The sequence below is a fragment of the Ovis aries genome, chromosome 15 (assembly GCF_016772045.2).
Source record: "Ovis aries strain OAR_USU_Benz2616 breed Rambouillet chromosome 15, ARS-UI_Ramb_v3.0, whole genome shotgun sequence".
Taxonomy (NCBI): Eukaryota; Metazoa; Chordata; class Mammalia; order Artiodactyla; family Bovidae; genus Ovis; species Ovis aries.
The window spans coordinates 65,997,221-66,011,342 of NC_056068.1; positions in this window are offsets into that span (position 1 = coordinate 65,997,221).

Genomic DNA, 14,122 nt, shown 5'->3' on the forward strand with positions numbered 1-14,122 from the left:
TGACTGGTTTAGAAGTGGACGAGATCTGAGCAGTACAACAGAGAAACCTCAGAAATTATATCTTTCTCCCCTCAAAAATATGTATATAGAGTAGAAGTAGAAAGTACAGGTCGGAGAAGGCGATGGCACCCCACTCCAGTGTTCTTGCCTGGAAAATCCCATAGACAGTGGAGCCTGGTGGGCTGCAGTCCATGGGAGTCGCTAAGAGTCAGGCACAACTGAGCAACTTCACTTTCACTTTTCACTTTCATGCATTGGACAAGGAAATGGCAACCCACTCCAGTGTTCTTGCCTGGAGAATCCCAGAGAGAGAGGAGCCTGGTGGGCTGCCATCTGTGGGGTCACACAGAGTCAGACACGACTGAAGTGACTTAGCAGCAGCAGCAGCAGAAAGTACAGGTAAGCAAAGTGAGCAGCCCTGACAGCGTTCCTCGTATAGGAAGTGGGCAGATGCAAGCCAGCCTCTTGGCTGACAGGAAACTGACCCTTAGGGGGACGAGGACTTGCTAGAAGTTCAAGTGGCTACAGGACGGGAGCCAGACCCCAGTCCCTCGGCCCCCAGTGCAGCTGTCTTTCCCCCTTGATCCCCCTGCTCGCCTTAGCTGCCTGGCCTTTCCCAGGTGCTTCTGTAGAGCTGGACTTGGCAGCCAAACTGACATTGATATATGGCCCTGAGAGTCCAGGGAAGGGTACCCTGGAGCTGCTATGAACGTGCAGGTTAAAGGGAGCAGCTGCATCTGGAAGCCTCCAGAAGCTTCCATCCAAGGAAGTGCTGCCTGCCACTCTGTCCCTGCGTGCGCCCTTTCTGCTGTCATAATCTGCCTCAAACCTGTTATAATACAGGAAGCTGCAAATTAGGGAGGCCACTTCCAGCTGTTCTGTTCTGTGCCTTGCGTTATAGAGATTCCCTCCCACTTCCGCCAAGTGTTTCCATCAGGGAGGGAAGGATCCCTATGGTAAGATTGCTCCCTGATGGCAGTGGAACACAAAATCGCCAAATTTATGTCCAAAAGCTGAAATCAGTTATCGCTGACAACAGTAATAATCGTGTCTCCAACATGACCTAGTTTATGGCTCAGCACCTGGTCTCAGCTGATAAATTCTTTTTTGAGAGACCGACTGGTCATGTAGGCATCCAAAGGAAAAAAGAGCAGTAGGACTGTGATAGGCATGACTTTAGGGAAGGAGAGAGAGAAAAGGCAGGACCGAGAGGGATAAGACACATTTATGCTCATTTATAACCAATACTCTTTATTACCAATAATAGCACTCCTGTCTGTTAGGTGACAGTACAGGGATATGTATTTTAAACACATTTTCTCTAAACTTCATCAGGGCGATGCATATCATCCCCATTTCAGTGATTAGAAAGCCAGGGCCCAGAGAAGTGAGGCAGTTCACCCAAGGTCACACAGCTAGTGAGTGGAAGAGCCCAGTTCAGACCTAATTCTGTCTGATTTCAGAGTCCAGGCTCTTTACACATTGTGCTGTTTCTGGTTAATCATATTCAGCTGATGTCTTCTGGATCTCAGCCCTCAGAGGGCTGACTTCAGATACATATGAACTAATAGTGGGTTTACATTCTCATTTGGATTAATTTTGAGAAATGGAATGTTCCTGAGACAGGAGCCTAGAGATGTCAAGGGGCAGGGTGTGCGCATGTGCTTCTGTGTGAATCCTCATCGTGCCCGCTGTGGATGTGGCCTGTATCTGTAATGATGTTTTATTAATTGTGGCCCTACGTCTCCGCTGGCAGCCTAGAGTAAGCCAGAGGCAAGAGGTCAGAAAGTGACTAATGAGGAGAATTTCTTGATCGATGGGGCTTCTCTTTCTGGATTTAAAGGGGCCTTGTAAAAAGTGATGGAGTCTCATTTTCACACTGTATCTTTAATATCTAGATATAAATCTTCCCCCAAATAGGCCATTCCAGATACTTGGAGGACAGCTTTTAGAACTGGGCTTTCTCTTCTGTCCCAGTCCTCAGCAGCCTGAGCAAGCTCACAGAATCCAGTTATTCTGAAGTGCCTCATCCCTTGCTGGCATGCATCACCATCTCTGGGAAAACACCATTAGTAGTGAAGCACCCAAGTGGTGCCTGCCTGCCACTGGATCTTTCTCCTCTTTGCTAACGGTTCACCTTCAGGCCCCTTACAGAAGTGGGCAGCACCCCGGTGTGCATGGAGGTGGTTCTCCACCTCTGGGAGATGCTTTGAGGCGCTGGTCAAAACTTTCTGCCTTGGAACTGTGAAGGGCACAGGCAGGCAAGGAAGGGGGATGGAGGAGAAGGAAGGGCAAAAAGACAATTCTGTATCTCCATTCGGTGGAGAGGCGGCTGCCAACAGCTAGAGAAAAGTTCCAGCAAGAGCTTAGGGTCCTCTGATCCAGACACTGAAGGACTAGATGGCAAAATATTCCTTTTGTCAGAAAAAAAAAGTCAACGTTTCTTGAAGAGAAGGTCAGGATTCCACATCCCTGTCAGATTAGCGTTTGGAAAATGCCAACTGATAACGTCCTTGACAGCCTCCTCCCTCCATCTGATTGGAGCTCCGAGCAGGGTCCAAGCAGGCTTGGCCGAATGTCAACCTGCAGGAACTGATTTCTTTCACAGGGTATGTGAGGATTGAATGAAGTGAAGGGTGAACCTGTCACTCTAAAAGAGCAGGAGGTCCTTCGCTTTTCTTTCTGGTGTCCTGGAAATGGTTGCTCGTAGTAAATAAGTTCAGGCTTCCCTGGTGGCTCAGCGGTAAAGAATCCTTTTGCAATGCAGGAGACCCAGGAGACACCGGTTCCATCCCTGGGTCAAGAAGATCCCCCAGAGGAGGGCATGGCAACCCACTCCAGTATTCTTGCCTGGAGAATCCCATGGACAGAGAACCCTGGTGGGCTGCAGTCCACAGGGTCGCAAAGAGTTAGACACGACCAAGCACACATAGGCACACAAACAAGTTCAGTAAAGGTTCCTGAATGCAGTGAATGAATGGCAGGCTAGGAATGCAATCAAGGAGTGAAGCAAGGAGTGAGAAAGGACGTGGCGGGTGGGGAGCCTGACCTGGTCTGGGAGCTTAGAGGCAGTCTCTATGAGAAAGGCCTACATGAGCTCAGCTGTGAAGGAACAGGAGTTGAGGGTGGGTGCTCCGGGCAAGAACAGTGTGTGCTACTGCAGGAGTGTGATCATTCCTATGGCTGTTTAACAGATTCCCACCAACTTAGTGGCTCAAAGCAACACAAGCTTAATAACTCTCTTACAGTTCTAGAAGTAAGTATCCAAAATGGGTCTCAGGGGGCTAATTGGAAGCTGTCTGCAGGACTGCAATCCCTTCTAGAGGTTCTACGGGGACCTTCTGACTTTCTCAGAGGTTCTCAGTTTACTTAGAGTAGGTGGTACATGTGTGCTAAGTCACTTCAGTTGTGTCCAGTACAACCCCATGAACTATTGCCCTCCTGGCTCCTCTGTCCATGGAATTTTCCAGGAAAGAATACTAGAGTGGTTTTCCATGCCCTTCTCCAGGGGACCTTCCTGACCCAGGGATTGAACTTGTGTCTCTTACGTCTCCTAAATTGGCAGGCAGGTTTTTTTTTTTACCACTAACACCACCTGGAAAGCCCTAGAGTTGGTCGGTCATGAGCAATTAAGACTGCTGCTCCAAAGAAGCCAGATCCTGGAAGGTCCTATAGTCCTGGTAAGGACTTTGATGTTTACTCTAAAAACAATAGGAAGCTAGAGAAATGTTTGGGTTAGAAGCTTTGGGGGAGAGTAACATACTAAAATCCACCCAAGTGCATTCAAATTTCGAAAACAAACCTTTGAAAAACAGATCATCCTGATATATCCTAGACTGATAAAATAAAGGTGTAGTGATGCAAAGAGCAGCCTGCCTTTTCTGTACCGTGTTGGTAAATTGTGGTTGATGGGGTATTTGTTCTGATAGAAAAGAAACATAGTTGTTTCAGAATTAGATGGGGGTCACAAGTGGATTCCTGGAGGAGGAAATGGCAATGTGTTCCAGTAGTCTTGCCTGTAAAATCCCATGGATAGAGTAGCCTGGTGGGCTGCAGTACCGTCACAGAGTCAGATGTGACTGAGCGACTGAGCGCACACACACACACGAATGGATTTATATCAGTGCTTTCCAACATGTTAAATACTGTCGACCTTCTTTAAACACAGCATGGGTAAGGATCGTTATATTCCTACAGCCTAGTGGGGACATGAGGAAGGCTGCTCACAGCTGGAGGCTGCTGAGTGGTGTCTCCCGTTCCCCCAAGCCTCAACCAGTGCAGAGGGGCTCAACATCTGGAAATGTTGTAGCCGTGTGTTCCGGGAAACAAACTCACTCAGAAGGACAACGCAGATGGTGGAGTACAGTTTATTGCACCTGCGGGCCCAAGGCGGAGTCTCCTGTTAGCCAAGGACACCAACCAGTTTTTTGTGAAAACCTTATATACCCTAAGTGTACGTGCACATATCTACCTCCCCAAATTCCCTGAAACTAGTCTGAACAAAGGAAAAAGAAAGATACAATCAAAGTTAACCCATGATTCATATGCCTTAAGCCTAGGTAGTTAACAGTGGACAATTATCAATAGACTTGTGGTCACACCTCAATAAGCATAATAGAATGTATGATTCTATTCGGTTACACGGATAATTAGGGTATTCTTTTAGGCAATGGAGAGCCCTGGGGCTCTCCCTTCCGGGGGTCTGGTTTTCCAGTTGGTCTGTCATTTCCATAGATACCGGGTATATTGTTCAAAGTCCACAGTCTGGCCTAAGATGGAGTCCTGCTTTTAAGATAGAGCCTGTTCTGTTTCCTCCTTCAGAAATACCTGCGAGTCACTAGTAGCACACAGAGTGCCCTGGCATGTGAGTAGGAAGCTCTGGGTTTGAGGACAGAGGCTGGATCTTAACCCTTTCACTGCTGCTTCCTTGTCTGTGCCGCTCCTCTCTCATATCCCTTCATGCTCTCAGCCCATCTCTCCACAGTCTCAAAGATGCCACGCTGAGTGCAGCTGTTCTAAACACAACATGCTGCTTTCAATTTTTTAATGTGTGAGGTCTGATGGGTTAGCTTTGAAGTGGTCCAGGCTGGACCCAGCCCTCATCAGTATATAGACTGTAGAAGTTATGTCTCTGCTGCCTCCCTGCCACCCCTCTGGTCTATGAGTTCTATTGGTGGGCATTTCCCTGTTTATGAAAGACTGTGGCTCAGTCATCTTTCAATTAAACTCAATAATGAAAACAAACCCTCCGACTCTTCTTAGAGGGAAAGGACAGATGAATCTGGAGAGGCGTTAGAGGTTTGAATAAGGCGTTGGTTTGAATAAGGTCACAGATTAATTAGAATTGGGCTTAATTAACACTGCATGAGCATCTGGACAGCTTTGCCAACAAAGGGGATCATCTGGACACGTTTGACTGGTCCCTTTCTCCTTTGGGTGCTCCTTCTCTGGTTAAGGCTTTGGTCCCCACTGTTGTGAGAGACTCTGGTGCCTGAAAGCTTTTCCAAGCCAATTATACAGGCTTCACTCTGGCTGGTTAGGTCTGGCTTCAGAGCTACTCTATAGACGTCAAGGCTCGATCCCCACGTGGGCCCTTAGTTTTAGTCTGTGCTGCAGCCTTGACTGCATATTTCCTCATCTGGGGAAGGGAGACACTGCTTGGGCATGGAGTGGGTGCAGCTTTGGGGTGCTCTGCTAGGGTATTCCTGTGGAAACTGGGTGAGTGAATTTGACTTTGACAAGAACATTGATAGGGCATGCTTAAGGGCAGCCATACTCGTCCTTTCCATTGTCAAATCCCGTTCTTCACCTGGCTGCTGCTTGAAAGTAGCAGGTGAACTAACTCACGCTAAGCTGGCAATGACCAACCATGGCTTAAAATGTTGCCTTTACTAGAAATGCTTATATTTTGACAAGGACAAGAGTTTTTTAAAATCAGTGCTTTTAAAACCATCATGGAGGCGTATTTAGAGTTAATGACCAACAATCCCGGTTTGCGGGAAAGGGGGTTCCTGAGCTGTGGGACTTTCTGTGCTAAACCGAGAAAGTCCTGGGCAAACTGGGATGGGTAGGTCACCCTAGTCCAGGGTTTTTAGGAGAGATGAGAGTGAGTGAGTGTGAGTGTGAGTATGAGTGTGAGTGTGTGTGTGAGTGAGTGTGTGTGTGTGTGTGTGTGTGTGTGTGTGTGTGTGTGTGTGTGTGTGTGTGTGTGTGTGTGTGTGTGTAGGGGGGCGGTCAGGCCAGGATGGCAGGGCCAGGGGGAGGCTGAGAATACAGAGCTCAGGGGCCCTGCCTCTGCTTCAGCCAGAACACTAACACCCTGTATGTTTTCTGTTTTGAAGTTGTGGATAAGACCTTCCTTGAAAAGCATTTTAAGAACCTTACTTTTATAGAATGAGGGTCAAAAGGAGTCTATGAGGAACAAGAGCAGCGGAGGGTGGGGGGATGTCTCCGGGCCGAGAGGTTCTGAGCGCCCCTCCTTTTCCCCAAGAAGGCATCACTACTCTGCTGACATGAAAGCAGGGTTTTGGCTGTGGTCACAGCAGAGAAAAGGGGGTGGTTAGCTTGTGCAGAGAATCAAAGAAAGAGCGTGCTTTGGGAGTAGGATAGTATTTGGCATAATCATTTGTGTTTTTCTATTTTCCACCTTTCACTACCCCCTTTTACCCCACCCCACCCCAGGTCCCCCAGCTGTTTCCTTCCTTCAGGAGAGGTTGGGTTGAAGTGGAAAAACCTGCCTACACTGCACTTTTCTTCCAGGCTTCCCCGCTCCTCCCCGCCCCTCCCCCCACATCTAACTGTTGCAATTATGTTAAGTATCTTTGAATACAATGGAAGGGAGTAGAGGGAAGATTTCTGTAAATTTTAGGTGATGCAAGATTGATGGTATTGAATATCAAGGCTCTGAGGATATTGTAAGGCTTCCCAGGTGAGCCTGTGTGCAAGTCAGTGAATGGGTGCTCAGTTGTGTCCGACTTTTTGCAATCCCGTGGACTGTAGCCCATCAGACTCCTCTGTCTATGGGCTTTTCCAGGCAAGAATACTGGAACTGGATGACATTTCCTCCTCCAGGGCCTCTTCCTGACACAGGATTTGAACCTGTGCCTCTTGCTTCTCCTGCTTTGATAGGTGGATTCTTTACCACCGAGCCACCTGGGAAGCCCAAAGAATCTGCCTGCCAATGCAGGAGATGCAAGAAACATCACTGACTCAATGGACATGAGCTTGAGCAAACTCAGGAGAGAGTGAAGGACAGGGGAGCCTGGCGAGCTGCATGGTTGCAAAGTTGGACTGGACAACAAATATCTATCTGTCCTCACATGTAGTCTGAAAGGATGAGTCTGCCTTCCTCTGGAGGCTACTATTAGGAAACTTACCAGTTTTCCTGTCACCAGGAAAGCTGTTTCCCAGCTCACCTATTATCACCCTGACCCCTAATGACCATATAATCCTGACCACCCAATGCGCCCCCTTGTCCTTTCAACCTTTGGAACTCTCATGTTATCATTTAGTCAATAGCTCTATATCCTCTACATCTCTGAGTGCTGTATTTTTACCATAAAAAACAAGCTGTCCCTTGATGATATCATTTGCACTGCAGGCTTCCTGTGTGAAGCTTGTATCTCTCATAAATCAGAGCCTAGAAGCAGAGATTGTGCCCTTCATATTTCCTTTTGCTGTTTCAAACTATTTCTTCCCTATCTTAAAAAAAATCTCCTCCTTCCAGTTTTAAAGCAGTAGAACAGAGAAGCATTCCAACTATCTATTCTTGAATTTAAGAAAAAAGGATACTCAAAATTGAGAAACTCGTATTCTGTCTTAAAGAACACTAGGAGACATTTATAACTCCAGACTATATTTGAGGAAGAGATGTCAGAAGGAAAGTCAAATAGTGGTTCTTCCATCAAGAGAGGATGTCTTTGGCTGCTGATCTTGCAAGTCTCACAGAGGAGTTTTTCAAAATCAGTAATACACCCTTAGGGCCAAGGCTTTGCTGTTTTAGTTAGGATTAAGTTCAAGTGCATCTAACAGAACATCTGAAATAACAGAAGTCTGGTTTTCTCTCACATAAGAGAAGTCTAGAGGTTTGCTGTCCAAAGCTGGTGCAGTGGCTCCACTATTAAAAAAAAAAGCCAAGTTTCTGCTTTTTGGGCCAGCTTTCTGGTGTGTAGCTTCCATCTTTATGGTAACTTCATGATGCAAGAGTTTGCTGGAGCGTCAGTCATCACATCCACATTCCAGGCAACAGTAGGGAGGACAAGAGTTTTCTTCAGCTTTTTGTATTTTTTAAATAGAGACTTTCCAGAATTCTCTCCCAAAGATATCCATCAGAACCTGATTGTATGTCACATATAGCTGCAAAGAAGTCCAGAAAAGGAATCTTTTAGCAGTTTAGCCTGGTGGCTTAGTCGTAAACAATCCTCCTGCAATGCAGGAGACTCCCTGTCATGCAGGAGACCCAGTTCAATCCCTGTATCGAGAAGATCCCCTGGAGAAGGAAATGGCAACCCACTCCAGTATTCTTGCCTGGAAAATTTCATGGACGGAGGAGCCTGGCAGGCTACAGTCCATAGAGTCACAAAGAGTCAGACATGACTGAGCGACTAAACACCCACATTGCTCTCTCTAATGATAGAGAAGTTCTAAAATTTGAAACTGGCCAGTACCCTGTGGGGCCTCCCAGGGACAGACGTCTGTGTCCCCTGACTCTCAATTATAGAAAAACTTTAGCTTCCTAGGCCTTCCTCAAATTCCAAAAAAGCAAATTTAATCACGGAAGTGAGAAAATGCAGAAACCAAGAAAAATAGTCAAGCAAGGCAAAATCCTAACAGTTTAGCCATAAAACAAAGTAATGGCTCTTTAATTCCTCCTCAGAGGCTACAGTTAATATCCTGAGCCATATCCTTGTGTTGTGTTGCAGATACTGAAACTCCCATCAGGTGGAAGAAGTTAATTGCATGCTGATGACCAGCATGCAGACCTCAGACTGGTTGGAACCATAAAGTTGATGATGTTGACTCCCAAAATACCATCTGGTTACCTCACCACCAAGATTGAGGGCAGGAGGAGAAGGGGATGACAGAAGATGAGATGGTTGGATGGCATCACCGACTCAATGGACATGGGTTTGGGTGGACTCTGGAAGTTGGTGATGGACAGGGAGGCCTGGCGTGCTGCGGTTCATGGGGTCACAAAGAGTCAGACACGACTGAGCTACTGAACTGACCTCACTACCAATCAATTAGAAGAATGTCCACAAGCTGAAAGGGCACTCTACAATCCTCATCCCTAATGTTGCCTTTAAAAACCCTTCCCTGAAAGCTACTGGGGAGTTGGGTATGCGCTGCCTGTTCTCTTTCCTTGGCTACATGGTAGGCACCTTGCCATAAATCCTGTACTATCCTTCACCACAGGCTGGTGTCAGTAGACTGGCTTTTGCTGCGTGTCAGGCGAGCAGATCCAAGTTTGGTTCCATGGCAATAAGAAGAAAAGAGAATAAATGTTAGTAGTAGCTGTGGGTCTTGGTCTTATTCTTGTTTGGGGCAGAGAGAATATGTCAGGACTAGTTACAGGGAATTTGCCAAGCCTCATTGATAAAGAGAATCACAGGCAGGACTGAATGAGAAATTACACAGACAAGACATAGCGACAGGAAGCAAACTGCAGATGAGGCAGGGTGAGGAGAGAGAATCTGTATTGTGAGAAGATCAGACGGCTGTGGGTCACTGCTGATTGAGGGAAGGAAAAGTCTAAAACTGTTTAATTCCACTCACAGCTTCATATAACAAAGAGGAATCTTTCCAGTTTGGCTTCTAGTCCTTGGTGACATTTTCTATAAATATTTTTATAGAAAAATATTTGCAATATTTATAGAAAAATGTAGAAAATATTTGGAGAGGGAATTCTGGAAAGTCTCTGTTAGAAAAATACAAAAAGCTGGAGAAAACTTTTGTCCTCCCTACTGTCGCCTGGAATGTGGATGAGATATTTTCTATAAATATTTAATTTAGTTAAGACTCATTTCAGGCTTCCCAGGTGGTGCTAGTGGTAAGAACCCACCTGCCAATGCAGGAGACATAAGAGACGTGGGTTCGATCTCTGGGCTCAGAAAATCCGCTGGAGGAGGGCATGACAGCCCTTTCCAGTATTCTTGCCTGAAGAATCCCATGGACAGAGAAGCCTGATGGGCTACAGTCCATGGGGTCGCAAAGAGTAAGACGCAAGTGAGGTGACTCAGCATGCATGCACACAAGACTCAACTCGCTTATGAGTAATGGTGAAAAGAGAATGGTCACAGGATGTTTATATTAAGACATTAGAAGAAGACAGAAAAGGAATGGAAACGAATAATGGCAGATAAAGAATGTTCACCAGAAAAATATTGTCAAAGAGTAACAAAAATTATCATCAAACATATTATCATTAATAAAAAATAATATAATGAAGTAATTGCCTCCAGAAAACAAGGTTCAAAAAGGTGAGATGGTAGAAAGTGATGCTCTGTGACCTGACAGAGCTTTGGGAAGAGATGGAGGAGAGAAGTTAAGTTCAACAAAGGACTGAAGGCAGCACTATAAAGGGAAGACGCTGGCGAACGTAAGACACAGGAAAAAATGTAAAATACCAGGAGCGTTTTTTAAAAGATTAGGACCAAACAATAGATATCAAAGACAGAAAGTCTATAATACCCATAGCTGGTATTAACAATGAAGATAAATAAGGAAACAGAACTGAAATGTAAAGATGATTTTTAAAATTGAAATTTTAGAATTTGAGAGACCTTTTCAGGAATAAAAGAAAACTAGAATCTATAAGTAGAAAGGTCATATTCTATCCCAGAAAAAAAATTGCCTTGTTGGGAGAAAGAAAAACAAGGCATAGCTTAGTATGACAGGCTACACTATATGTAAATAAGCCAGTTTCGTATGCATTGAATATTTCTGAAATTATCTCAAAAAAGTGACCGAAGTGCTTGCTTCTGGGGAGGAGTATTCTCGGTGGAGACTGCTAGATACTTAACAAACATCCATTCTCCTGCTGTAACTCAAAGTACAGAATTTCAACTTTACCGTCTGATATTTGCTATTGAGATCAGTGGTTCTCAATGAGGCATATCCCTCCTTCTGTAGGAAATTTGGCAATACGTGGGGATGTTTTAGTTGTTACAACTTGGAGGTAGTGTGAGGAACATGTTCCACTGGTGTCTGGTGGGATGCTAGTAGAGATGCTGCTAGACATCCTACAATGTATCAGACAGTCTCTCTCTCTATAGCAAAGAATTGCCTTTCCCCAAATGTCAATGATGCCGAGGTTGTGAAAGCACGGCCTAAGTTATGAATGATGAGATAGAAACGGACAGAAAATGTGGACTTCTGGGAAGTCTCTAAAATAAAGAGGGCATGCCTTTCTTCCTTGTTCCTCAGTCCTGCTGCTTAGAATGTGGATGTGACGTCAGAGACTGGGCAGCCGTCTTGGGTCATAGGAAAAGGGCCACATCCTAAGGGTAGTGTAGTGGGCAGGTGGAAGAATTCTGGGTCCCTGATGTGCATTTTTCCCTTCTTTCATTATTCATTTATTTACTGAATGTTAATTTCGTGTATACTATGTGCCAAGCACTGTTTCAGACAGTGGAAACATAGCAGAAAACAAAACAAGTCTATGTCTTTATGAAACATATTCTAATATGTTTATAATAAAATAATAGATAAATAGAATATAAAGTATGTTGCATATATGTGTGCTAAGCTGCTTCAGTTGTGTCCAACTCTCTGTGACCCTGTGGACCATAGACCGCCAGGCTCCTCTATCCAATGGATTTCCCAGGCATGAATACTGGAGTGGGTTGCCATGCCCTCCTCCAGGGGATCTTCACGTCTCAGGGATCAAACCTGTGTTTCTTATATCTCCTGCATTGGCAGGCAGGGGCTTCCCTGGTATCTCAGACGGTAAAGAATCTTCCTGCAAGGCAGGAGACCCAGGTTTGGGAATATCCCCTGGAGAAGGGAATGGCTACCTCCTCCAGCATTCTTGCCTGGAGAATTCCATGGACAGAGGAGTCTGCTGGACCACAATCTGTGGGGTTGTAAAGAGTTGGACGTGTCTGAATGACTATCATCACTTTCTTTATTACTAGGGCCTCTTTATGTTAGATGATGATAAGTGCTGTGAAGGACTGGAGAACATGAAAGTGGTAAAAAGTGCCTGTTAGGTGATTTTTAATTTTAAATACGATTATTTGGAAAGGTTCCAGTGAAAAGTACAGAACTGAAGGAGAGGAAAGTGTAAGTATTAAGAATATCTGTAATGTTTCCAGCAAAAGGAGCAGCAGATAGCCCTGTGGTGGGAGTGTGCTTGAAATATTGGAGGACCAGCAACAAGACCAGGGTGTCTGGAGCAGAATGAACAAGGGGTGGAGTGGGAGGAGTCTGAATTGGAGAGGTGATGGGAGAACCCAATGATAAAGGGCTTTTGGGGCAACTATAGGACTTTGGTCTTTACTCAGAAGCAGATGGGAAACTACGGGAGAATTTTTAGCAGAATAGTGATGTAATCTGAGGAAACATTTGAAAGGGTGACTCTGGCTGCTGGGATGAATTAAAATGGGGGCTGAGGGAGAAGGGTGCCTGAGGAGAGAGTTATTGCAAAAAGTCATGTAGTCAATAATGGCACCTTAGACTAAGGAGAAGGCAATGGTGACCCACTCCAGTACTCTTGCCTGGAAAATCCCATGGGCGGATTTCCTACCTAGCCTGGTAGGCTGCAGTCCATGGGGTGGCAAAGAGTCGGACTTGACTGAGTGACTTCCCTTTCACTTTTCACTTTCATGCATTGGAGAAGGAAATGGCAACCCACTCCAGTGTTCTTGCCTGGAGAATGCCAGGGATGAGGGAGCCTGGTGGGCTGCTGTGTGTGGGGTCGCACAGAGTCGGACACGACTGAAGTGACTTAGCAGCAGCAGCAGCAGACCAAGGTGATATTGTGAAGGTGGGGAGAGGTTATCTGATTCTGGATATATTTCGAAGGCAGGCCTGGCAGGATTGACTTGATGAATTCGACACATGGTTTTAGAGGTAGAGAGGAGTCAATGATGACTCCAGGTTTTTAGCTAGAGTGAAGGAATAATAGGATTGCCATGTATTGAGATAGGCAGATGCAGGAGGGGAAGATTTGGTTTTGGATAAGCTATATTAGAGATACTTATTAGAAATATATATTGCACAGTTGATGTACCTAAAGTCACCCGCTTTTTGATGCATAAAAATGGCAATTTTGTATGATTTAAGCTATATAATTCTGAAGTTGAGTGGAGAGGTCTGAGGTGGGTTTCTATATTTTGGAATCATCAGCATTTAGATGTCATTTAAAACCACAAGATTGGATGAGGTCACTGAATAGATAGGACCTGCCTGCTAAACCAAAAACAACATGTTAGCAGAATGGCTTTCTTTCCCAGTCTGGGAAAACATTGTCTTCTGTCTTCTTCAAACAAGAAAGAGTGCTGGAACTCTGCATTTGTGAGCATCATCATAGTTTGGTATTGGTGTTTGAATCACCTCTAGATGGGGCTGCTCTCTGCCTGGCATGTCACATGAAGTCATGTCCAATTGGCAGAAGAAAGTGACTAATATTGGACTTGTCTCAATTCATTTATTTCCTGAGCATTTGTAGGCAATTCTCCCTTTTCATTCTTTCCCTGTTCATCCCCAGTATGAAATAACTTCTTTGTGAAATATAACTATACATGGAAAATTGCATAGATTCTAGGTGAATTTTTAACCAAGTGAACATAGAATTATATATTCATGATTATAATGAATATAATCAGCACACCCAGATCAAAAGTACACATTTCACTAGCATCCCAGAAACTTCCCTTAGACTCCTTTTCGGTTGTCACTAACCCCACAAACATAATACCTACATTAACAGCTAACACCATAACACAATTTTCCACTGTGTGAATTCTGCTATGGATGGGTGTTTTCTAGTTTGTGGAAGTAATAAATCATGCTCCTGTTCATGTCTTTCAGTGAATATGTGTATTCATTTTTGTTGGCTTTCTATATAGGGATGTAATTGCTGGATCACCGGATAGGCACATATTTAATTTTTTAAAAGTGG